General features: G+C 41.2%; 1 protein-coding gene across 1 annotated transcript in view; it reads right to left on the bottom strand.

Moving 5' to 3' along the window:
• Positions 1–24,725: 24,725 nt before the first annotated feature.
• The window catches only part of LUZP1 (leucine zipper protein 1), a 309,455-nt gene continuing 309,151 nt past the window's right edge, over positions 24,726–25,029 (bottom strand). The window contains exon 5 of the mRNA XM_053707205.1: positions 24,726–25,029. This exon is cut by the window's right edge and continues 489 nt beyond it. The gene's annotated coding sequence lies outside the window, so the exon portion shown is untranslated.

Here is a 25,029-nt window from a genome sequence, read left to right on the forward strand (position 1 = left end):
AGAAAATAAAGTGCGTTTTATAATAGAAGCAAATTGAAACGTCTCTAAAAATTGTATGTTATGAAGGATGAAAGTTTAATTTTATTTCCATACCCATTAAAGCCTCAAACTTAAGAAGCGCCCACCATTTGCATATTTTTTTAAAACATTTTCTTTTATTGAAGTTTTAGCAGCATGTGGTTACAAAAATAGTCATATCGCAAAATAGTATCATAAAACCAAAACAGTAAGAAGTCAATTTCCATTCAAATTTCCATCCATAAACTTGAGACCTCTTTTTTTTTTTTATTTGTTTTTGAAATGAATAGCCTCCCTTCTACACCTATCAACAGTCAAGCCTTAAAGTCATATTATAACATAGGGGAAGAATATTCGTAAGAATATGGCCAAACATGGGCCAATAAAAAAAATGCCTTGTTCCAATAAAAGTTAATTATAAAATGGCTGAGGCTTGTTATTGAAGTAAGAGAACCAGCATAACACAGTACTTATAAAGAATCTCTGTGACCTGTAATAAGAGAATGTAAAGATTAAAAGCTACAATGTTAATGTCCAGAAAAAAAAAAAAAAAGAAAGAAAGGGGGAGGAAAAAGAGAATGCCGAAAAAAAACCCCCAACAAGAATATGATCTATTCCAGACTCCCAGGATGACCGTTTCCTGTAATCCCAAATGTTCTATCTTCCACTTAATCAGGGAAAAGTGTATTCCAAGGTTCCCAGACTTCAAAATATAATTAAATCTTATCATGTACTCTATATGCAAATTGTTCCATGGTTTAATATATTTCATGACTGCTAATACTTGAGGCAAGTCTTGGGGAAGATTTTTTTTTTCCAATCTCTTTTAATGGCCAACTTAGTCACAATCCACAAGTAAATGAATATACTTTTTTTGGGACGTTGCCATCTTTGGAAGCCCCAAGTGCAAGAGGCCCACTTCAGGCTTCAAGGGGACAATGATCTGAAGATCTCTAGAGACTTTTAAAGACGGACAAGCCAATCTGGCCACATTCTCTCCAACAAAAAAGAATTCCCAAATATTTGATTGACAGCGGTTGATACCAAATGCTACTTTACTACTATTTTATAATGTAGTTCCCAAAGGGTGGCACAATGTAAGAGTTTTTTTGAGATGAGCTACTGAAGCCATCTCTCACCATTTGTATTTTTAACATCCTTGTGTTGCCAAGGTACAGGCACCATGGCCATGTACAACATGCCTAATGGCCATATTATATAAAGATAAGGCATTTTAACTGATTCAGTATGGTTATTGAGTACATCAGAACTATGAGTTGGAATCCTAATACAACTATTACAACACTTGACTGATACTTTATGCTGTAAAGGGCAATGTTAAATCAATATTTTGTAATAATCAAACTTGGATGTTTATCTATAATAATTTTAAGTATAAGTTCTCTCATAGGGACTGATCAATGTTTAGTTAATATTTTCTTTAAATCTCTGTGGTTAGAATTAAATTGAGTAATGAAGGATGGAGTTTTAGAAAAAAAATTTTTTTTCCTTTCTTATTGTATTGATTTGTTCTAAAATATTTATCCTGTTTAGATGTCTTGCAATAACCTTGAAAACACCTTGGGATGGAGTGCGCACTCCCTGGGATGAAATGTCTGTCTGCTCAAGAAGTCCGCTTCCCAGTTGTCCATTTCTGGGATGTGAATGGCAGATAGAGAGCAATTGTGAGCTTCCGTCCATTGAACAATCCGAGCCACCTCCTTCATGGCTAAGGAACGCCAAGTTCCTCTCTGGTGTTTGATGTAAGCCACTGAGGTGATATTGTCTGACTGGAACCTGATAAACCAGGCTAAGGACTACTGAGGCCAAGCCATCAGAGCATTGTAAATCGCCATCAACTCCAAGATGTTTCTGGGGAGAGCAGACTCATCCCAAGTCAATAGTCCCTGCGCCTTTAACGAGTCCCAGACTGCTGCCCAGCAGGCTGGAATCCATGGTCACAATCACCCAGGAAGGTCTCCGGAAGCATGTGCCCCGAGACAGATGCTCCTGAGAAAGCCACCATGGGAGAGAGTCTCTCGTTGACTGATTTAGATCTATCCTTTGAGACAGATCTGAATGGTCCCCGTTCCATTGACTGAGCATGCATAACTGCAGGGCTCTCAAATTGAATCGAGCAAAGGGAATGATGTCCATGAAAGCGACCATTAGCCCAATTACCTCCATACATTGAGCCACTGATGGTCGAACAGTAGCTTGCAGAGTGTCAGGGTTTATTCCCTGTTGTTTGCCATGTGCTGCTGGCAGCCATTTTACTCACCTCTCTTCCCGACTATGGTGCATTGTGGGGGATGCTGCTCATTTCCTACACTTCCTTTTATGGCCAGACCGGTGTGCATCATCCATGTGAGACAGGATACAGTCTCAGAATTGTGATGTCATCACTTATTATTTAAAGGGCCTCTGTTCAGTATGCTTTGCCTTTGCGTTGTCTCAGACCTGTTTGTGAGAGTTCCTGTGTATTACCTGGCTGCCTGACGTCCTTCCTGGTTCCTGATCCCTGGCTTGTTCCTGACTCTGCTGTTTTCCTGATGCCGGCTCGTCTGACTATTCGCTTTGGCTCCTGACTTGGCTCGTCTGACTACCAGCTCTGGTTTTGTAACATTATACCCCTTTAAGGGGCGGTTACCTCAGGTGCATATAAATTACACTGGATACATCACACCAATGCTTGGTATTGATGTATCCAGCCTGGATTAACTTCCTGTGAGCTAATCCCTTTTGCACCTGTGAAGCTAGTTTCTCTCCTGTGGATTTTGGGGAAATTTGCCTACCTCTCTCTCCCTGGATCCGGAGCCCTGCTACTCTCACCTGCTCTGTAGTGGACATTCAGTTCCAGCCGACTACCGGGTGACGTCACTCCCACGAGCCGCATCCACTGTGTATCTCACACACGCTGCTCTCAGCCGCTGCTGCAACGTCTCTGCCTTGTGCTCTCCCACAAGCCTCATCTGCTGTGTCTCACACACGCTGCTCCCAGCAGCTGCTGCAGCGTCTCTGCCTAGTGCTCTCTCTCCCAAGCAAAGGATTGTGCCTCTCTGACTGCGAGCTTTTTTCTTCAATATTCCTCTGCTTGTTACTTAAAACTCGGTAAGCTGAGTCCTTATTTTTTCCAGTTCATATTTTCTAAGCTTTAGCTGCTTATTTTTGTTTATTCATTGCAATGAAGGTATTTGTTATTTTTATAGTCATGTCTGACTAAATTTGAACTACCATATGTTGCCAGGGGTAAATAGTTCTACATATTTTCATGACAACTGACTAGTATATTAAAATCATAATAAAATATATGTAAAACCCTAAGCCATGAGTTATTACATATATTTAAAAATGAAACACTCACTCAAGTTTTTATTTGGTAACCATACTTTTAATATATTGGAAAATCTATTCATGAATTATGCTCACAATAGACTTGTTGAAAACAGTGTTACTAATAAACTGTCACACACCTGTTACAGAATACCAAGCCAAACTTATCCAGCTGACTTAACTACGATGATGAATCCAGGTGACATAAACGCTCACTTCCAGGAATTATCCAACAAAGTTGACCTTTTAAGTCAGGGAATTAGAGAACTTCAGGTAGAAAACCTGACACTTAGGAATATTATTAAAGAAGGGTTAAGTGCAGCTAAACCCCCTGACCCCCCAATTCCACCTCCTGAAAAATTCTCTGGGGATAGGAAATCATTTAGGCAGTTTCATAACGCCTGTAAATTATTTCTCACACTTAAGCCAAAAACATTTCCTAAAGACCGTATAAAAGTACTAACTGTCATTTCCTTCCTAAGAGGTGAGCCCAGATAATGGGCAGATTTATTCTAAGAAAATAACGACCCTATTCTAAATTCAATTGATGATTTCTTCAAGGCCATGTCAGATTTATATGAGGACCCCAACATGCAACTCACAGCAGATTTTAAGTTGCGTAACTTAAAGCAACATAAGAGGCCTGTTGAGGAATATATCTCTGAATTTAAGATTTGGCAAAGGGATTCCCAATGGAATCAGGTTTCCCTAAAAAATCAATTTAGAATAGGGTTGTCTGAAAATATTAAGGATGAGCTTGCTAGATTAGATCTCCCAAAAACACTTGACTCACTTATGTCTTTAACTATAAAAATAGACAGAAGAATTAGGGAAAAGAAACAGGAAAGATATTCCCCAGACTCCTATACCAAGGTTACCACCCCTAAAGCTTATACACCAACTCATAAGAGTCAGGATGAAGCCATGGAGATAGGGTTCATTAGAGGACCCCTGTCCCGAGGAAAAGTCACACAGAAAAGAACTGGGACTCTGCCTCTATTGTGCCGCAAAGGAGCATTCTGTTTCTGACTGTCCTTCTTTAAAGATACAAAGATCAGGTTTTACCTCAGATCATTTACTATCTTTAACAGCACAAAATCCTGCATATTTCATTATTACTATCTCTTTACAGTGGGGACAAAACCAACACAGTCTTAAGGCCGTTTTGGATTCGGGAGCCTACGCTAGTTATATAGATATAAAAGTTGTACAAGAAAATAAAATACCTATTATTGCAAAGAAAAAACCTGTTTCTGTACAATTAATTGATGGAAGACAGTTAGAGTCAGGACCCATCACACATCAAACAATTCCCTTATTAGTCACTACTCATGAGATACACCAAGAGTTCATTTCTTTTGACGTTATTCCTTCACCCATTTTTCCTGTTGTATTAGGTCTACACTGGTTGAATAAACATCAGCCCCTCGTACATTGGTCAGAAAAACACTTGAATTTAATTCACAATATTGTACTACCACATGTTATCCTATACAACCTCTCCTATCTGTCTTGGAAACTAACATCCCTCCTGTTTATTCGGATTTAAAACAAGTTTTTGACAAACAGGAGGCAGAAACCTTGCCACCCCATCGGGAGTATGATTGCCCCATAGATCTAATCCCTGGGTCAAAAGTTCCATATGGACACATCTTCCCACTTTCTAAACCTGAGCTTGATACTTTAAAAGAATATATCAATGAGAATCTCAGGAAGGGATTCATTAGACCCTCCACCTCCCCTGTAGGGGCAGGAATATTTTTCGTAACCAATAAAGATAAAACCATACGGCCAATCGTTGACTATCGTGAATTGAATAAAATAACAAAAAAAGATCTTTATCCTCTTCCACTCATCCCTGAATTAATCGAAAAATTACATGGCTCATCCATTTACACTAAGCTTGATCTAAGAGGAGCTTATAACTTAATAAGAGTGCGTTCTGGGGATGAGTGGTTGACTGCTTTCTGTACTAGGTACGGGTTATATGAATATACCGTAATGCTCTTTGGATTGTGCAATGCACCCGCCACATTCCAGAGGTTCATCAACGATGTGTTCCGTGATCTCCTTGACACTTTTCTAGTTATCTACTTGGATGACATCCTTATATTTTCAGATAATGAAAAAGATCATATAAAACATGTTAGGATAGTCCTCTCAAGACTGTTAGCCCATCACCTGTATGTGAAACCTGAAAAGTGTACCTTTCATTCCCCTGAAATCACTTTCCTTGGGTATCATATATCATCCAAAGGGATATATATGGAGAAAACAAAGATCCAAACCATTCTTGATTGGCCTATACCAAAAACCAGAAAACATATACAAAAGTTTTTGGAATTTTCTAACTTCTATAGAAAATTTATTAAAAACTTTTCAGCAATAGTTAAACCCCTAACTAACTTGACAAAAGCCAATGTTCCTTTTGAATGGAACAATGACGCAAATCACTCCTTCAATGTTCTAAAAAAATCCTTTACCACAGCACCTATTCTAGCATACCCTGATCCACAAAAACAGTACATACTAGAGGTTGATGTCTCATTCTACACTATAGGAGCTGTATTGTCCCAAAAGAATCCGAAAAAAAATAGGACACACCCTGTAGCATATTATTCAAGAGTGTTAACAACCTCTGAAATAAATTACCATATCGGTGAAAAAGAGCTCTTGGCTGTTATAAGCTCTCTTGAAACTTGGAGACACCTTTTAGAAGGTACAATAGAGCCTATAATTATTTTCACTGATCATCGCAACCTAGAGTACCTAAAAACATCTCGCACTTTAACATCTAGACAAGTGAGGTGGAGTTTATTTTTCTCAAGATTTAATTACATCATAACCTATAGATCGGCTTTAAAGAATACCAAGGCCGACATACATTCTAGGCTTCCTTCTCCTCCTCCTAAGATTCAGATGTGTAAACCCCTAGTTCCATTAGATAACATAGTGGGGACTTTAGCCATATCAACCACTGAATTAAAAGAGAAGCAACTAACTGATACTACTAAAGTGCTATACAACTTAAAACAAGGAGAGAATGGGTTATACTACCATGACACAAAACTCTATGTACCCCCTTCACTAAGGGAACAAGCCCCACATAAACACAGAAATAAGAAATTACATAAAATCATGTTCAGTAAAACCGATAGGAATAAACCCACAGGGTTTCTTCTCTCCCTACCAGTTCCAGACAGACCGCTGAAAGACATTGCTATAGATTATATTGTTGATCTACCTGTATCTGAAAAAAATAACACAATAATCGTTATTGTTGATCTCTTCACTAAAATGGCACACTTTGTGCCTTATTATAAGTTACCAACCGCCCTAGAAACTGTAAATATCCTTATAAAACATGTCATCTGCCTACACGGCTTACCGAACACTATAACATCTGACAGAGGTTCACAATTTACCTCCAAGGTTTGGAAACAATTATGTTTATCCCTTAACATTGAACAACGGCTTCTACCGCATTCCATCCCCAAACCAATGGACAAACGGAGCGTACAAACCATTGGTTGGAGGAATATATAAGATGTTACACCAACCAACAACAAAACAACTGGACAAAATTACTTCCCCTAGCAGAATTCGCACATAATAATACTTACCATTCAACAATAAAAGCTACTCCTTTCTTTGCTAATTATGGCTACCATCCAAGTTTTCATCTACACCCCGAAGTCACCACTGACTGCCCAGTCATTGATAATCTTACTAACACTATTCTTGAAACATTCTCTCAACTTTATGACAATATAAAAATTGCTCAAGAGGCAAAAGAAATACTACGACCTCAGGCATCGTCCTCCTCCTTCATATGTTCTTGGAGATCTTACGGATTTCCGTGCCCAGTTTTATTGGTCCTTTCCCCATCATTAAATTAGTAAATGAGAATGCTGTTACTTTCCAATTGCCCCCCTCTCTTAAAGTACACCCCACGTTTCACGTCTCACTCCTCAAACCCTACAGTTCACTTCTGAATCCTTTGGACCCTTCTGTTCCTGTGTTGCCTATAGCTCTGGATGTGGAATATGAGGTTGCTGCCATCCTTGACTCCAGGAAGGTTTCTGGTCATCTTCAGTACCTGGTACATTGGAAGGGGTACCCTTTCTGAGGAGGATTCTTGGGAACCTTTGGTTAATCTCTCCGCTCCCAGGTTGGTCTCTCTTTTTCACAGGAGATTCCCGGATCGTCCCAGACCTTGAACCACGGAGTGGTTGCTCTTTAGGGGGGGTCCTGTAACATTATACCCCTTTAAGGGGCGGTTACCTCAGGTGCATATAAATTACACAGGATACATCACACCAATGCTTGGTATTGATGTATCCAGCCTGGATTAACTTCCTGTGAGCAAATCCCTTTTGCACCTGTGAAGCTAGTTTCTCCCCTGTGGATTTTGGGGAAATTTGCCTACCTCTCTCTCTCCCTGGATCCGGAGCCCTGCTACTCTCACCTGCTCTGTAGTGGACATTCAGTTCCAGCCGACTACCGGGTGACGTCACTCCCATGAGCCGCATCCACTGTGTATCTAACACGCTGCTCTCAGCCGTTGCTGCAGCGTCTCTGCCTTGTGCTCTCTCTCCCACAAGCCTCATCTGCTGTGTCTCACACACGCTGCTCCCAGCAGCTGCTGCAGCGTCTCTGCCTAGTGCTCTCTCTCCCAAGCAAAGGATTGTGCCTCTCTGACTGCGAGCTTTTTTCTTCAATATTCCTCTGCTTGTTACTTAAAACTCGGTAAGCTGAGTCCTTATTTTTTCCAGTTCATATTTTCTAAGCTTTAGCTGCTTATTTTTGTTTATTCATTGCAATGAAGGTATTTGTTATTTTTATAGTCATGTCTGACTAAATTTGAACTACCATATGTTGCCAGGGGTAAATAGTTCTACATATTTTCATGACAACTGACTAGTATATTAAAATCATAATAAAATATATGTAAAACCCTAAGCCATGAGTTATTACATATATTTAAAAATGAAACACTCACTCAAGTTTTTATTTGGTAACCATACTTTTAATATATTGGAAAATCTATTCATGAATTATGCTCACAATAGACTTGTTGAAAACAGTGTTACTAATAAACTGTCACACACCTGTTACAGGTTTTGACTCTTGGCTTGTTATTTGACTTGTGGACTTTTTATTATTTTTTGCTATGAATAAAGGTGTAATTATTTTTGCACTTCTCGTCTCAGTCTGATTCCTGGCACCCTGACATTATGCAAAGGCCATGAATCCTGATGGTGCTAATAATCCACCTTTACCTTCCATCATTTCCAGGATGGGTGAACAGGATCACCGCTTGGATCAATTTGCACTAGCCCTGCAAACCCTGCTGACTCGCACTGCACATTTGGACCAAAGTGTCCCGCAAGTTAGGGCTGCTTCTGTTTCCGCTGCTGCACCTAAGCCTACCAGGAGCATGTCCGGTTCTGCACCTCTACCTCAGCGATATGGAGGCGATCCTATTCAGTGCAGAGGGTTTTTGAACCAGGTGGGCATTTACTTTGAGATGTTACCTCAGGTGTTTCCCTCTGACAGAGCTAAGGTGGGATTTCTCATCTCGTTACTCACTGACACAGCTCTTACCTGGGCTAATCCCTTGTGGGAGACTAATAAACATGTGATTTCAAATTACCCTGAATTTGTGGCCTCCTTTCGAAGGGTATTTGATGTTCCGGCTCGCTACTCCTCTGCTGCTAAATGACTCATGTCCATTCAGCAAGGTACAAGATCTGTTGCTCAGTATGCTATTGAGTTCCGTACGCTTGCCGCAGAGGTAGGTTTGAACAATGAAGCCCTTGTTGCCGCCTTCTTTCATGGGCTCTCTGATGCGATTAAAGACGAAGTTGCTGCCAGAGATTTACCAGAGGATCTCGAGGCATTGGTGTCTTTTTTTATCCTAATTGACATCAGACTCAGAGAGAGGCCCTCTTTCAAGGAGCGCTTGCGGAAGCCTCCTGTTCCGTTGTCTCCTACGTGTTCATTCCCACCCATGCCTCCCTCTCCTCCCATGCCTCCTGGTCCTGAGTCACCAGGTACTGCTGAGTCAATGTAGTTGGGATTCACGCGTCTCTCCACGGTGGAGAGGGCCTTTAGGAGGAGGGAGGGGCTCTGCCTCTATTGTGGGTTACAGGGCCACCTTTTGAAGTCTTGTCCTACACGGCTGGGAAACGCTCACACCTAAGGTCCTGTTGGGGGCAGACCTTGGGTGGTTTATCCTCGTCCCTGGAACCGCTTAAGGAGAAACCTTTTGTCACGGTTGTCCTTTCCTGGGTGGACTCCTCCATAGTCACTCAGCCTCTTGTTGACTCCGGTGCTGCGGGCTATTTAATTGACAGTGCTTTTGTATCAAAGCACTCCATTCCTGTTTTGCCTCGGTCCGTTCCGCTTGCTATTGAGGCAATTGATGGCAGGCCCCTTCAGCCCGCACTCGTTACTCACAACACTGCTCCATTGTCCATGGCTGTTGGGGCTCTCCATTTTGAAACCCTCCAGTTCCAGGTGATTAACTCTCCGCATTTTCCAGTTGTTCTGGGTTATCCCTGGCTAGAAAAGCACAATCCCAGTTTCGACTGGCGCAGGTCCGAAATTTTGTCGTGGTCCCCGCAATGTATTTCCACTTGTCTTCGGAAACCAGTTAAAGTCTTGTGTACTTCTTCGGTATCTCAATTGCCAGAGGAGTACCGAGAGTTCCTAGATGTGTTTGACAAGGTGCGTGCCGGTATGTTGCCTCCTCACCGGTCTTACGATTGTGCCATAGACCTGCAACCCAGAGCCATTCCTCCTTGGGCCGGGTGTATCCTGTCTGTTGCAGAGAATTATGCTATGGAGGAGTATGTTGCCGATGCTCTGTCGCGGGGAATCATCCACAAATCCTGCTCTCCTGCAGGGGCTGGCTTCTTCTTTGTGAAGAAAAAGGGTGGCGAGTTAAGACCATGTATCGATTATAGGGGTCTTAATCGTCTTACCATTAAGAATGCTTACCCTATTCCGCTCATTACGGAACTCTTTGACCGCCTCAAGGGAGCTACAGTCTTTACTAAACTTGATTTGAGAGGAGTGTACAATCTCGTTAGGATTAAGGAGGGTCACAAATGGAAAACAGCATTTAACACCAGGAGCGGGCATTATGAGTATCTTGTAATGCCCTTTGGCCTATGTAATGCTCCTGCTGTTTTTCAGGAATTTATTAATGATGTCCTATGAGATATGTTGCAACAGTGTGTTGTCGTGTACTTAGATGACATCCTCATACACTCACCCACACTTGAGGCTCATCGCTCTGATGTTACACAGGTTCTTCACAGACTACGTGAGAACGGCCTGTTTTGTAAACTCGAGAAATGCGAGTTCCATCAGACTCAAGTAACCTTCCTAGGTTATGTTATCTCCGTTGCAGGGTTCTCCATGGATCCTGACAAGTTATTTGCAGTTCTGCAGTGGCCTCGCCCAGTTGGTCTTTGGTCTATTCAACGTTTTTTGGGGTTCGCCAATTACTATAGAAAATTTATTAAAAACTTTTCTTCCTTGGTCAAACCTATCACAGACATGACACGTAAAGAGAATGATCCACTCCATTGGCCACCTACTGCCATTAAGGCCTTTGATAGTCTTAAGACTGCATTTGCTGCCGCTCCAGTTCTGGCTCATCCTAACCCTGTCCTGCCTTTCGTTCTTGAGGTCGATGCATCTGAGACTGGAGTAGGTGTCCACTTGTCTCAATGTCCTAAGCCCGACGGTTCCTTGCATCTCGGTGGTTTCTTCTCTAAGAAATTGTCTCCAGCGGAGTGCAATTATGAAATTGGCGACATGGAATTACTGGCCATAATTTTGGCACTCAAGGAATGGAGGCATCTTCTCGAGGGTACTAGCGTGCCAGTGCTCATTCTTACTGACCACAAGAATTTAACTTATCTATCTGAAGCAAAAACGTTTGTCACCCCAACAGGCCAGATGGGTCTCCTACCTGCCTGGTAGTAAGAATGTTAGGGCTGATGCCCTCTCTCGACAATTTTCGCCTCTGTCCAAGGAGGTGTCTGTACCTACTCCTGTTATGCCTCCTGACCATATTTTGGCTACCATACGTACTATTTTGACTTCTCCCTTGGGAGAGGAGATCCTGGCTGCACAAACCAATGCACCTCCTGAGAAACCTAGTGGTAAATGTTTTGTTCCTGAGAATCTTCGAAGTAAACTTTTGCACACTTACCACTATCCTAAAGCCACAGGTCACCCAGGCCAGAACCAAATGATTTGGTCTGTCACTCGAAAATTCTGGTGGACAGGTCTTCGTTATGATATTGCTGCGTATGTTGCCTCCTGCTCAGTTTGTGCACAGAATAAGACTCCTTGACGTCTTCCTGTGGGTCTTCTTCAACCTATTGCTAATGGTGAGCGTCCTTGGACACATCTTTCCATGGACTTCATTGTCGAGCTCCCTGTTTCCAATGGCAATACTGTTATCCTTATGGTGGTTGACCGTTTTTCTAAAATGTCATATTGCATTCCCTTGATGAAGCTGCCTACCGCTCAGGAGCTTGCTTCGATTTTTGCCTGGGAGGTCTTCCGTTTACATGGGTTACCCAAGGAGATAGTGTCGGACCGGGGTAGCCAGTTTGTCTCTAGATTTTGGCGTTCCTTTTGTGCTCAAATGGGCATCCAGCTTTCCTTCTCCTCGGCATATCACCCTCAATCCAATGGGGCTGCGGAACGGTCTAATCAAGCTCTGGAACAGTTCCTCCGTTGCTATGTCTCAGATCACCACAATAATTGGTCTGAACTGTTACCTTGGGCAGAGTTTGCTCGTAATAGTGCTATTAATGCTTCCTCCAAGTTATCCCCGTTCATGGCGAATTATGGGTTTCAACTATCCTTGTTGCCCGATTCATTCATGTCTCAGGGTATTCCGGCTTTGGAGGAGCATCTCCGGCAACTCCGTTATACGTGGATGCAGATTCAGGATTGCCTTCATCATTCTATGCAGCGCCAAAAGTTCCAGACTGATCGTAGGCGTCTGCCCGCACCTTCCTACCATGTTGGTGAGAGAGTTTGTCTGTCCTCCCGCAACTTGAACCTTTGTGTGCCTTCCAATAAATTGGCTCCCCGTTATGTTGGTCCTTTTCGAATTCTCTGACGGGTTAATCCTGTGGCCTACGCTCTTAACCTTCCTTCTGCTATGTGCATCTACAATGTTTTTCATGTCTGCCTCTTGAAACCATTGGTTTGTAATCGGTTTACCACTGTGTTGCCTCGTCCCCGTCCTATCTTTGTTGACAACCATGAGGAGTATGAGGTCAGCAGCAATATTGACTCTCGTATGTCCAGGGGCCGTGTACAGTATTTGGTTCACTGGAAGAGCTACAGTCCGGAGGAGCGTTCTTGGGTTCCCTCCTCCGTGCCTTCCATGCCCGTTTCCCCAATAAGCCTTTTGTCCTCCCGTGGGGGAGGGGTCGTTGAGGGGAGGGTACTGTCAGGGTTTTTTCCCTGTTTGCCATGTGCTGCTGGCAGCCATTTTACTCACCTCTCTTCCTGACTATGGTGCATTGTGGGGGATGCTGCTAATTTCCTACACTTCCTGTTATGGCCAGACTGGTGTTCATCATCCATGTGAGACAGGATGCAGTCTCAGAATTGTGATGTCATCACTTATTATTTAAAGAGCCTCTGTTCAGTATGCTTTGCCTTTGCGTTGTCTCAGACCTGTTTGTGAGAGTTCCTGTGTATTATCTGGCTGCCTGACGTCGTTCCTGGTTCCTGATCCCTGGCTTGTTCCTGACTTTGCTGTTTTCCTTGTTCCTGATTCCGGCTCGTCTGACTATTCGCTTTGGCTCCTGACTCGGCCCGTCTGACTACCAGCTCTGGTTTTGACTCCTGGCTTGTTATTTGACTTGTGGACTTTTTATTATTTTTTGCTATGAATAAAGGTGCGATTATTTTTGCACTTCTCGTCTCAGTCTGATTCCTGACACAGAGAGAGGCAAGAGGAAAGAATCTTTAATTTCATGACCTCCGTCAGAAATATTTTCATAGTTAGGGAACCTATTAAGGTCCCTAAGAAAACTACCCTTGTAGCTGGAACAAGGGAACTCTTTTCCAGATTAATTTTCCATCCGTGGGAGCGTAGAAAAGACAAAGGTCTCTGTATTGTTTAAAATATGGCACCGGAACCAATATGTCATCCAGGTATGGCGCTACAGCAATTCCCTGAGATCTGATCACTGCCAAGAGAGCCGCCAGAACCTTTGACAAGATTCTAGGAGCTGTGGCAAGACCAAACGGAATAACTACAAACTGAAAGTGTTTGTCTAGAACGGCAAATCTCAGGAACTTGTGATGATCCCTGTGAATGGGAACATGAAGATACACATCCTTCAGGTCTATGGTTGTCATGAACTGACCCTCTTAGACTAGGGGAAGAATGGAACGAATAGTTTCCATCTTGTTTAGACACTTCAAGTCTAGAATAGGACGGAAAGTTCCCTCTTGCTTGGGAACCACAAACAGATTGGAATAAAAACCAAGGCCCTGTTCCTGCACAGGAACTGGAACTATTACTCCCAGAAAGGAAAGATCCTGAACACATTTCAAGAACACCTCTCTTCTTATCTGGTCTGCAGATAACGTTGAGGTGTGGAATCTGCCTCTGGGAGGAAAGGTCTTGAATTCTAATTTGTAACCCTGGGATACTATGTCCACAGCCCAAGGATCTGGAACATCTCGTATCCATGCTTGATCAGATCCCGGATCGGGGGAAAACCCTTCATGCTGATTTAGACTCAGCTGCGGGTTTCTTTGAATGTTTCACCTTGTTCCAAGACTGATTGGGTTTCCAAGAAGACTTGGACTGTTCCTGCTTGGAAGACGAGGAGGACGACTTTCCTCTGAAATTTCGAAAGGAATGAAAATTACTCTTGTCTTGTGGTAGAAAAGACCCTTTTCCACCCGAAATATCAGAAATTATTTCTGCCAGACCAGGTCCAAACAAGGTCTTACCCTTGTAAGGAATCGCCAGAAGCTTGGACCAAGATTTCAGCCACAACGCTCTGTGCACTAGCACAGCGAAGCCAGATATCTTGGCCCCCAGTTTAATAACCTGCATGGAAGCATCAGTAATAAAGGAATTGGCTAACTTAAGAGCCTTAATCCGGTCTTGGATTTCCTTTAAGGAAGTCTTTACCTGAAGAGAATCAGACAAGGCATCACACCAATAGGCTGCCACACTTGTCACAGTGGCAATACACACTGCATGTTGCCATTGGAGACCTTGATGAACATACACTTTCTTCAAATCAGCCTCCAGCTTTTTGTCCATTGGATCCTTAAATGAGCAGCTGTCCTCAATAGGAATAGTTGTTCTCTTAGCCAGAGTAGAAATGGCTCCTTCTACTTTAGATACCATTTGCCATGACTCCTTAATGGAGTCAGTGACAGGAAACATCTTTTAAAAGACTGGAGACAGGGAAAAAGGTACCCCTGGCTTCTCCTATTCCTGTGCTATAATTTCCACAGCACGGTCCGGCACAGAAAACACCTCCACAGAGGAAGGGACATCAAAGTATTAAGTTTACTGGATTTCCTAGGGTTGACAGCGAAAGGAGTATCAGAGTCATCCAAAGTAGCCAAAACCTCCTTTAACAGTACATGGAGGTGTTCAAGCTTATGAGGCCCATTTATCAAGCTCCGAACGGAGCTTGTGAGCCCCTGTTTCTGGCGAGTCTTCAGACCGCTGCTCCATAACCCTGTCCGCCTGCTCTGAGCAGGCGGACAGGAATCGCCGTAAATCAACCCGATCGAGTAGGGGGCAGCGTTGCACCAGCAGCTCTTGTGAGCTGCTGGTGCAATGTTAAATGCGGAGAGCGTATTGCTCTCTGCATTTAGCTAGGTGTTGCGGACCTGATCCGCACTGTCGGATCAGGTCTGCAACACCTTTGATAAATAGGGGCCTAAATCTGAAGGATACAACTTCAGCATCAGAAGGAGGAATTATACTGTCCGAATCTGAGATTTCACCTTCAGAAGCTACTGATGTATCCTCCTCATCAGAATTATGAGGAAGGTTAACCAGGGTAGTAGAAGCTGGAGCAGAAACCTTACTATCTGAATCTCTCATTTTCCTCTTGCGTTTTCCCTGTAGCATGGGAATGGCAGCTAATGCCACAGATACCGCAGAAGATATCTGGGCAGCAATTTCTGCTTGCAAATAAACTCCTCCAGGAGGTTGAGAGGAACCGCAGGGCACTGCATGTAACACCATTAAGGCTTGGGACTTCTGAGGAGAAAGCTGTGGCATTACCTGAACAGCATCAACCTGAGAGACTGTTGGCTCAGAAACAAAGAGTTCATCTTTATTTTTTTTAAAGTTCTATCTATGCATGAGGAACAAAATGGCAAGGGCGGCACAATTATCCAAGCAAAGTGGACATCTGTCCATAGGAACAGCATCCTGCTCCATGATGAGGAAAATTAAAAATGCTTCTTGAGTACTCTCTCCTTAAGGGACCAAAAAATCAATATGAACTTTACTGAAAATCAAACCGCGTCGAGTAGGATTTATCCCCAAGAATAAAACAGATATGGGGCAGCAACAGATTAAGAGTACAGATTCTTGAAATTTTTTATTGACAATTACACTGCACCTCTACACCTCAGCCCACCTGCCCCCTTCAATATTGAGTGGAGAGTTGGACCGTTCCCTGCCGTCTCTACTCTGTGCTGCATCCGCAACCGCTCAGACAAAATCCTCAAAGAGCAGAACTAGTAGCACACGTGACCGGCCTGTGAAGCTGCGCCATATATTAAAAGTGCACGCTTCAAGCCAGAAGAGGAGCGCAAAAGAAAATAAAGCCGCTTCCTGAGTCACTAACAAACTCGCAGCCGGCAAAAAGATTGCATCAGATGTGATAAAGTGCCAACTTTCAATGTATAATAAATACTTGCCCTACATAAAATGACTAAGAGCCATCTATAATCTTTTTCTGAATAAAATCATGAGCCAACAATATGGGGTTAACAGTTTCCTAGTCATAAAGTAAGTTAACCCCAGTCTCTATATCACATACACAGTGTGCCTGCCACTGCCTGAAAATGACCCTGAACCAGGATATTAGTCCCCATTATAATGCAGGGAGTCTATAGGTTAAAGGGACAGTCTAGGCCAAAATAAAATAAGCATGTAATTTTAAACAATTTTCCAATTTACTTTTATCACCAATTTTGCTTTGTTCTCTTGGTATTCTTAGTTGAAAGCTTAACCTAGGAGGTTCATATGCTAATTTCTTAGACCTTGAAGCCCACCTCTTTCAGATTGCATTTTAACAGTTTTTTTTACCACTAGAGGGTGTTAGTTCACATATTTCATATAGATAACAGTGTGCTCGTGCACGTGAAGTAATCTGGGAGCAGGCACTGATTGGCTAGACTGCAAGTCTGTCAAAAGAACTGAAAAAAGGGGCAGTTTGCAGAGGCTTAGATAAAGGATAATCACAGAGGTTAAAAGTATATTATAATAACTGTGTTGGTTATGCAAAACTGGGAAATGGGTAATAAAGGGATTATCTATCTTTTAAAACAATAAAAATTCTGGTGTAGACTGTCCCTTTAACCCCTTCAGTGCCAGCCTCCTAGCCCCAGAAGACAAAAGGCACTTACCTGCATATCTAGCTGTCTGGCAGGTAGGCAGCTCCCACGGTATGGAAGGACGCCACTCCTTACAGAGACCTGTGGAAAAAAGAACAGAGTAAACTTACTCTGGCTTTCTATACTAGGGCAGCAACATGTTAGGAAAACACAGTGAAGCCTACTTCACAAGTTCCTAACTGCTTTAAAGCCACCACTACCCTACTAAAGAGATTAACGTGGACTACGGCTAGACCCAATCCTTGAAAAAAAGGGGAAAGAACAGAGTAAACCTACTCTAGCATTCTATACTAGTTAAAATCTTGCTTGAAGTGAAGGAAATCCAATTTTCTTCAGACACCAAAATTTCTCCTCCTCCATGCACCAAGGCAAAGAGAATGAGTGGGGTTTGTGGGAAAGGAAGTGATACTTGACAGCTTGACTGTGGTGCTCTTTGCCTCCTCCTGCTGGCCAGGAGTGATAATCCACAACAGTAAATGATGACGCTGTGGATTCACTATAACTTGGGAAAGAAATTTAGCACACCTAAATACCTATAGTAAGGTGTTAGGGCTAGAATAAAAGTATAACAAACACATGTATAATATAACAAAATCAAGTATTTTACTCACATACACACACACATATATATTATCGGCATATGCTTGAAGAGATTTTGAATGCGGAAGGTGGCGGTTGCTTGCGGCATTCGGCTCTTCTTGTGAAAGTGCAACACACTAAAATCTAGCTTTGCATAGATTTTAGCGTGTTGTACTTTCACAAAAAGAAATCCGTCTCTGAAAAAAGCCGAATGCAGCAAGAGGCCACCTTCTTCCATATTTGGAGGCATCTGAAATCTCCAAATGCAAATTCATAATATTTTGTATATATAGGAGTGCACTGGCGAATGCACATGCCTAATATTATGTATATTTGTTTTTTATTAATATAAGTGTTTTAACAGTGAATTAAAGGGCTATGATACTGTATATGACAAGGTGATGGACTGTGAAAGGCTCAAAGGGGTATGTGTGTGTATGTATATATATATATATATATATATATATATATACACACACACACATACAGAGAGAAGTGCACTCACAGGAACGAACAACTGGCTCAATAACATTGTTAGCCTGTTCTATGGCGATTTACCACCTGGGTGCAACTTTTTAGCCCAATAATGCTTTTCACAGAGTAGAACTTTCCTGTAGTATATCAGTCTGATCCCGCCTATTACGGTCAGTCCAGCGCCGAAATACCAGGCAATTCCTCTCTGAACAAGGAACACAGCAACCCCAGACGATCGTTTCGGCCTTCATTAGGCCTCGTCAGTGAGGTGTAGCTATATTCCTCTAAGCACTCTGAGCAAGGAGTCCACGTCTGGTTGCCCCTTTTTCCCATAGGGAGACTAAATACATACAGAGAGAAGTGCACTCACAGGAACGAACAACTGGCTCAATAACATTGTTAGCCTGTTCTATGGCGATTTACCACCTGGTTGCAACTTTTTAGCCCAGTAATGCTTTTCACAGAGTAGAACTTTCCTGTAGTATATCAGTCTGATCCTGCCTATTATGGCCAGTCCAGCGCCGAAATACCAGGCAAATACCTTGTTCAGAGAGGAATTGCCTGGTATTTCGGCGCTGGACTGACCGTAATAGGCGGGATCAGACTGATATACTACAGGATAGTTCTTCTCTGTGAAAAGCATTACTGGGCTAAAAAGCTGCACCCAGGTGGTAAATCGTCATAAAACAGGCTAACAATGGTATTGAGCCAGTTGTTTGTTCCTGTGAGTGCACTTCTCTCTCTATGTATTTAGTCTCCCTATGGGAAAAAGGGGCAGCCAGACGTGGACTCCTTGCTCAGTGTGCTTAGAGGAATATGGCTACACCTCACTGACGAGGCCCAATGAAGGCCGAAACGATCATCTGTGGTTGCTGTGTTCCTTGTTCAGAGAGGAATTGCCTGGTATTTCAGCGCTGGACTGACCGTAATAGGCGGGATCAGACTGATATACTACAGGATAGTTCTTCTCTGTGAAAAGCATTACTGGGCTAAAAAGCTGCACCCAGGTGGTAAATCGCCATAGAACAAGCTATCAATGGTATTGAGCCAGTTGTTCGCACCTGTGAGTGCACTTCTCTCTGTGTGTGTGTGTATATATATATATATATATATATATATATATATATATACATACACACGCACATATACACGCATACATACAGTTGTATGCGAAAGTTTAGGCACCCATGAAAATTTCCATGATTTTCATTTATAAATAATTGGGTGTTTGGATCAGCAATTTCATTTTGATCCATCAAACAACTGAAGGACACAGTAATATTTCAGTAGTGAAATGAGGTTTATTGGATTAACAGAAAATGTGCAATATGCATCAAAACGAAATTAGACAGGTGCATAAATTTGGGCACCCTTGTCATTTTGATTTGAATACCTGTAACTACCTACCACTGATTAATTGGAACACACAATTGGTTTGGTGAGCCTATCAAGCCTTGAACTTCATAGACAGGTGCGTCCAATCATGAGAAAAGGTATATAAGGTGGCCAATTGCAAGTTGTTGTTCTCTTTGACTCTCCTCTGAAGAGTGGCAACATGGGGGCCTCAAAACAACTCTCAAATGACCTGAAAACAAAGATTGTTCAACAGTATGGTTTAGGGGAAGGCTACAAAAAGCTATCGCAGAGATTTAAGCTGTCAGTGTCCACTGTGAGTAACATAGTGAGGAAATGAAAGACCACAGGCGCAGTTCTTGTTAAGGCCAGAAGTGGCAGGCCAAGTAAAATATCTGAGAGGCAATGGATGGTGAGAACGGTCAGTCAAAAACAGCCCACAGACCACCTTCAAAGACCTACAACATCATCTTGCTGCAGATGGTGTCACTGTGCATCTATCAACAATTCAGAGCACTTTGCACAAGGAGAAGCTGTATGGGAGAATGATGCGGAAAAAGCCTTTTCTACACAAACGCCACGTCGCTTGAGGTATGGAAACACACATTTGGAAAAGCCAGCTTCATTTTGGAAGAAGGTGTCGTGGACTGATGAAACAAAGATTGAGTTATTTGGTCATAACAAGGGGCGTTATGCATGGCGGCAAAAGAACACAGCGTTCCAAATCTACTCTGGCATTTATGCAGAGGAACAAGTACAATGCTCTGGAATGGCCATCCCAGTCTCCAGACCTGAATATCACTGAAAATCTGTGGGGTGATTTGAAGCGGGCTGTCCATGCTCGGCAACCATCAAACCTAACTGAACTGGAGATGTTTTGCAAGGAGGAATGGTCCAAAATACCTTCATCCAGACACTCATAACAGGCTACAGGAAGCGTCTTGAGGCTGTTATTTCTGCTAAAGGAGGCTCTACTAAATATTGATGCAATATTTCTGTTGGGGTGCCCAAATTTATGCACCTGTCTAATTTCGTTTTGATGCATATTTTCTGTTAATCCAATAAACCTAATTTCACTACTGAAATATTACTGTGTCCTTCAGTTATTTGATAGATCAAAATGAAATTGCTGATCCAAACACCTAATTATTTATAAATGAAAATCATGGAAATTGTCAGGGGTGCCAAAACTTTTGCATAGAACTGTATATATATATATATATATATATATATATATACTAGCCACTGGGTACAGTACCTGCTGCAGCTGGACCTAAGTACTTTACAAAGATGTAAGCAGTGGTCTGGGTGTTTGAAGAATGAAGATTGACACTCACATAGCACATCATAGCCAGGGGACTTCAAGGTAACCTAGCATATTTCACACTAAGGGGCCAAATTACTAAGCAGCGAATGCTGCTGATTCCGCGCGAGCCTTCTGGCTCACCGAAATCAGGAGTTAAGAAGCAACAGTTGTAAGACCACTACTCCTTCACCCATCCACCTTTGAGGTGGCGGATTGCAATCATCCCGATCAGATACAATCGTGATGAATGACACCCCCTGCTAGCGGCAGATTGGCACACACAAGAAATGCTTGTGCAATGATAAATGCACACAGCGTATGCTGTTGGCATTTATTGATGTCGGGCAGACATAATTGGCTATAGTGAATCATGTCCGCCCACCATATAATAAATCTGCCCCTAAGGGTTAACTATGTACCAAGGTTTGGGAAGCAGTTTAATATAGCTATAATATTTAGTCTGTAAGACATAGGATACTCAGGCTGTTATATTTTTTGTTTATGTCTTTTGAGATAGGACTTTAAAAATGTATTTGAAAAAGTGGCACTTCTCTCAAACCACCATATTGACAGTGTTATAGCGCTGTCTTCTAAGGGAGAGGTGTTCTCAGCTGACCAAGAATCAGTATAAGCCCAGTATTCTGTTTATTCGTATCTTTAAATTTGAACATCTGAGCGCTCCTTTAAGAAAATAATTAAATAATTAAAGTGCCGCCAGATCCTAAACATGTGGCAGAAAAATCTGTTAAGCAAATGAATTTAATTTTAAGGCCGGCAGTTAATACTCCATAATAGTTTTCTGTTCTTGAGGCAATCTCTAGCAAAGAGGACTACTATTCCTTTAGAGGACAGCACTTCTTTCAATATATCAATGGACAAGAAATAAGAATATTTTCTCTGGAAGACCTTTATTCAACAGGGTTATTTATTTAAGCCTGCTGTTACCTTTGCTAGCATGACAGCTGCTTATACACTTTGGTGTGACCAGTTATCGTATCAGAATAAAGATGTTTCAGATGAAGATTTTCATTATCGTATTCAGCTGGTTCGTTCGGAGATGGTGTTTATCTGTGATGCTATTGTTGACATTCTATCTAAATGTCAAGTATATGTCATTAGCAGTTTTGACAAGATGGGCATTGTGGCTAAAGTCGTGGTCAGCTGACATGGTCTCCAAATCTAGTTTCTTATCAATTCCCTTTCAGGGACAGATTCTCCTTGGACCTGGTTTAGATGCCATAATTTCTTCACTCAGTGAAATTGAATCATTCCTGGAACAAATCCAAGTTCTCAAAGAGGCCTACTTCATCTAAATCTTCTGTCTCATTTTCCAAGGATTTTGATAAAGTCCAAAGCCATTTTTTCCACTGTGTTTGAGAATTAGAACTAATGGGGATTATAGTTCCAGTTCCGATTTTGAAACAAGGACAGGGTGTTTACTCCTATCTGTTAATAGTTCCCAAGGAGGTTGAAACTTTCAGACCCCTTCTGAATTTGTAAACTCTGAACACATTTTTAAGTGTTCCTATATTCAAATGAAAACAATTTGAACGATTTTTCTACTAGTTCAAGAGGGACAGTTTATGACAAAATAGTTTTAAAAGATGTTTACTTTCATATTTGTATTCACAAGGTTCATCTTCAGATTCTACACCTCTTAATTATGTACAAACATTTTCAATTTGGGGCTCTATTCTTTGGTCTAGCTACAGCTAATAGAATTTTCACAAAAGTTCTGTGCTCACTACTGTCTGTAATTCGAACTCAAGGTATGTCAATAGTTCTATACCTGGACAATATTTTGGATCAAGCTCCATCTTTACCTTTAACATTTTCTTGCAAAGTAGTGTTATTATTTCTTCACATCTAGGGTTGGAAGATATACATTCCAGAGAGCTCTCTTTCTCCTTAGACCAGAGTCTCCTTTCTGAAAAACATAATCTCAGTGTCAATGGGACTTTCCTTGATGGATCAGACAAAAGTGAAATTGCAGTCTGCTTGTGCCAAGCTTCAGTCTGTTGCCTTATGCAAAGAGGTCCTGGGTTTGATGATTGCGGCCTCAGATACAATTCCATTGATTGATTCCACATGAGACTTCTTTAATGGTTTATGCCTAGTCTTCTGGTCTCCTCAGAAGGCAAGGTTACCAATAAACATCCTAGAACTCCAGGCTATCTTCTGGGTTCTTAAGAGCTGGCCTTTTCTACAAACAGAGGCTTTTCCTTTGTTCCCAATAGGACAATGTCACAGTAGTGATATATATTAAAAGTAGCTTGTATTTTTCTTGAGCAGAGAGAATTAGTAATCTTTAACAATTCACAAACTAGGAGTCAGGAATTTGAAAGCAGACTGAGTCGTCATTCTCTTTCAGAAGAATGGTCTCTGCATAAAGAGATATTCAATCACAAAGTATAACAATGGAATCTCCTAGACGTAGATTTCATGGTTTCTAGTTTTGAACATCAAACTTCAGAAGTACATTGCAAGATCCAAAGATTCGAATAGCAAAGACAGCTTTAACAAATCTTAGGTCTTTCCAACTTAATTTATAATTCTTACAATAGTCCTCCCGAAAGTGGTCTCTCAGATCAAACTAGAGCAATTATTAGTATATTTAATTGATTTAGCCTAGCCATGCAGAATTTGCTGTCTTAATATGAATATTGGTTATTTCTGTGGCATGGCCCTCTTTATCTTGAGCTCTTGATTGTCTCAATTTGAAGCCTTAGAGACTGAACTTTAGTTTTGTATTTAGTTGGCATTCATTTGTATTCTAAGAATCCTGTAATTTTGACAGGAAGGTTTAGATAAGGGTTTGTCTGTCAGTTCTTCAAAAAGTTAATTTTCATTTCTTTTAGTTCTATTTGCAAAACTACAGGACATTCAGAGCTTTGTGCAGGTATCATCAAGCCTATTCATTCCTCTTGGAATTTAAATTGGGTTCTTAGAATTCTGCAAGTATATGCATTTAAACCAATACATGCTATTGATAGACTTCTTTTTTGGAAAGTTTTGTCCCTTCTAGCCATTTTATCTGCTAGAAGGATTTCTGAGTAATATTATCTTTCCTGTGACTCTCCTTATCTATTTCTTCGAGGATAAGGCTATTTAATAAACAAATTTAGATTTTTAGCTATCCTTGTTTCTTCTGCTTCTATTAATCAGAAGCTTGTCCTTCATCACTTTATCCTAATCCTCAAAATTCAAAATGATAGACCTTTCATAATTTGGATGCAGTAAGAGCCATACAATTTTATCGTCAGGCTACTAAGTATTTCAGACAGTCTTTCGTTCTTTTTCGGGTTCTCCTAAACACATAAAATGTTTTAGATTTATCACTGGCTTTGTGGTTAAGATCCCTGATTCATAAAACTTTCTTGGAGGCAGGTAAGCTTCCTCCAAAATGTATTAAAATCCATTCTTCCAGATCTATTTCTATTTACTGGACTATCTAATATGAGTTAACCTTTATTAAAAGTTATTACTTTGATGCCCTTTTGCTTCTTCAGAAGCAAATTTTAGTAGGAAAGTACTTCAGACAGCAGTGACTGGAAAATAAGAGTTTCTACCTCCTTCAAAATGTTTTTCCCCTTCTTCCCTCCCAACATTATAAGTGGACTCAACAGCTTGGGTATTAGTTCCCATATGTAATGGATTGTGGATTCTCACCACCTCATAAAAGTAAACAACATTTATGTTTACCTGAAAAATTCCTTTCTTTCATGGTGGTGAGAGTCCACAAGTCCCACCCAGTTTATTCTAAATTTTTGAAAAAAGTACCCCTTTTGCACCATTATTTTCCCCGTTTTCTTCTTTCCTACCTCACAAAATATACAGGTTACAATGTTTAAATGATCTAACATGAGAAAAGTAACATACTGTTGTAATGGTCATGATACTTACAATTTGGTACAAGTAAATGTGGATGCAAATTAGTAAGAGACACATTTTTTTAAAGTGAATAAAAAAAACAAACAGACTATTTAATACCCAATGCACACTAAAGTTTATGATTTTTTAAAGCTTCTTTTTAATAGCAATAAAGTAAAAAAAAAAAAATACACATAAGACCCACCAATTTTATTGGGTAGTTTTGCATACATTTTTGAATTTAATTAAAATAAAAGGCTTAAAACACAACAATAAAATATGGTTTTGCTGTGGAAGAGAGATCAGGATTACAATACACGTGCTGTCTTTATCAGTTTCATATGGAGACATTTTAAAGCTGAAAGGAACATGGAATACTTGACATGCGCATGTGTTTCTCCTCCTTGCTCCTATTTACATATACATTAATTTGTTTTGTA

Source organism: Bombina bombina, chromosome 3 (assembly GCF_027579735.1).
Source record: "Bombina bombina isolate aBomBom1 chromosome 3, aBomBom1.pri, whole genome shotgun sequence".
Taxonomy (NCBI): Eukaryota; Metazoa; Chordata; class Amphibia; order Anura; family Bombinatoridae; genus Bombina; species Bombina bombina.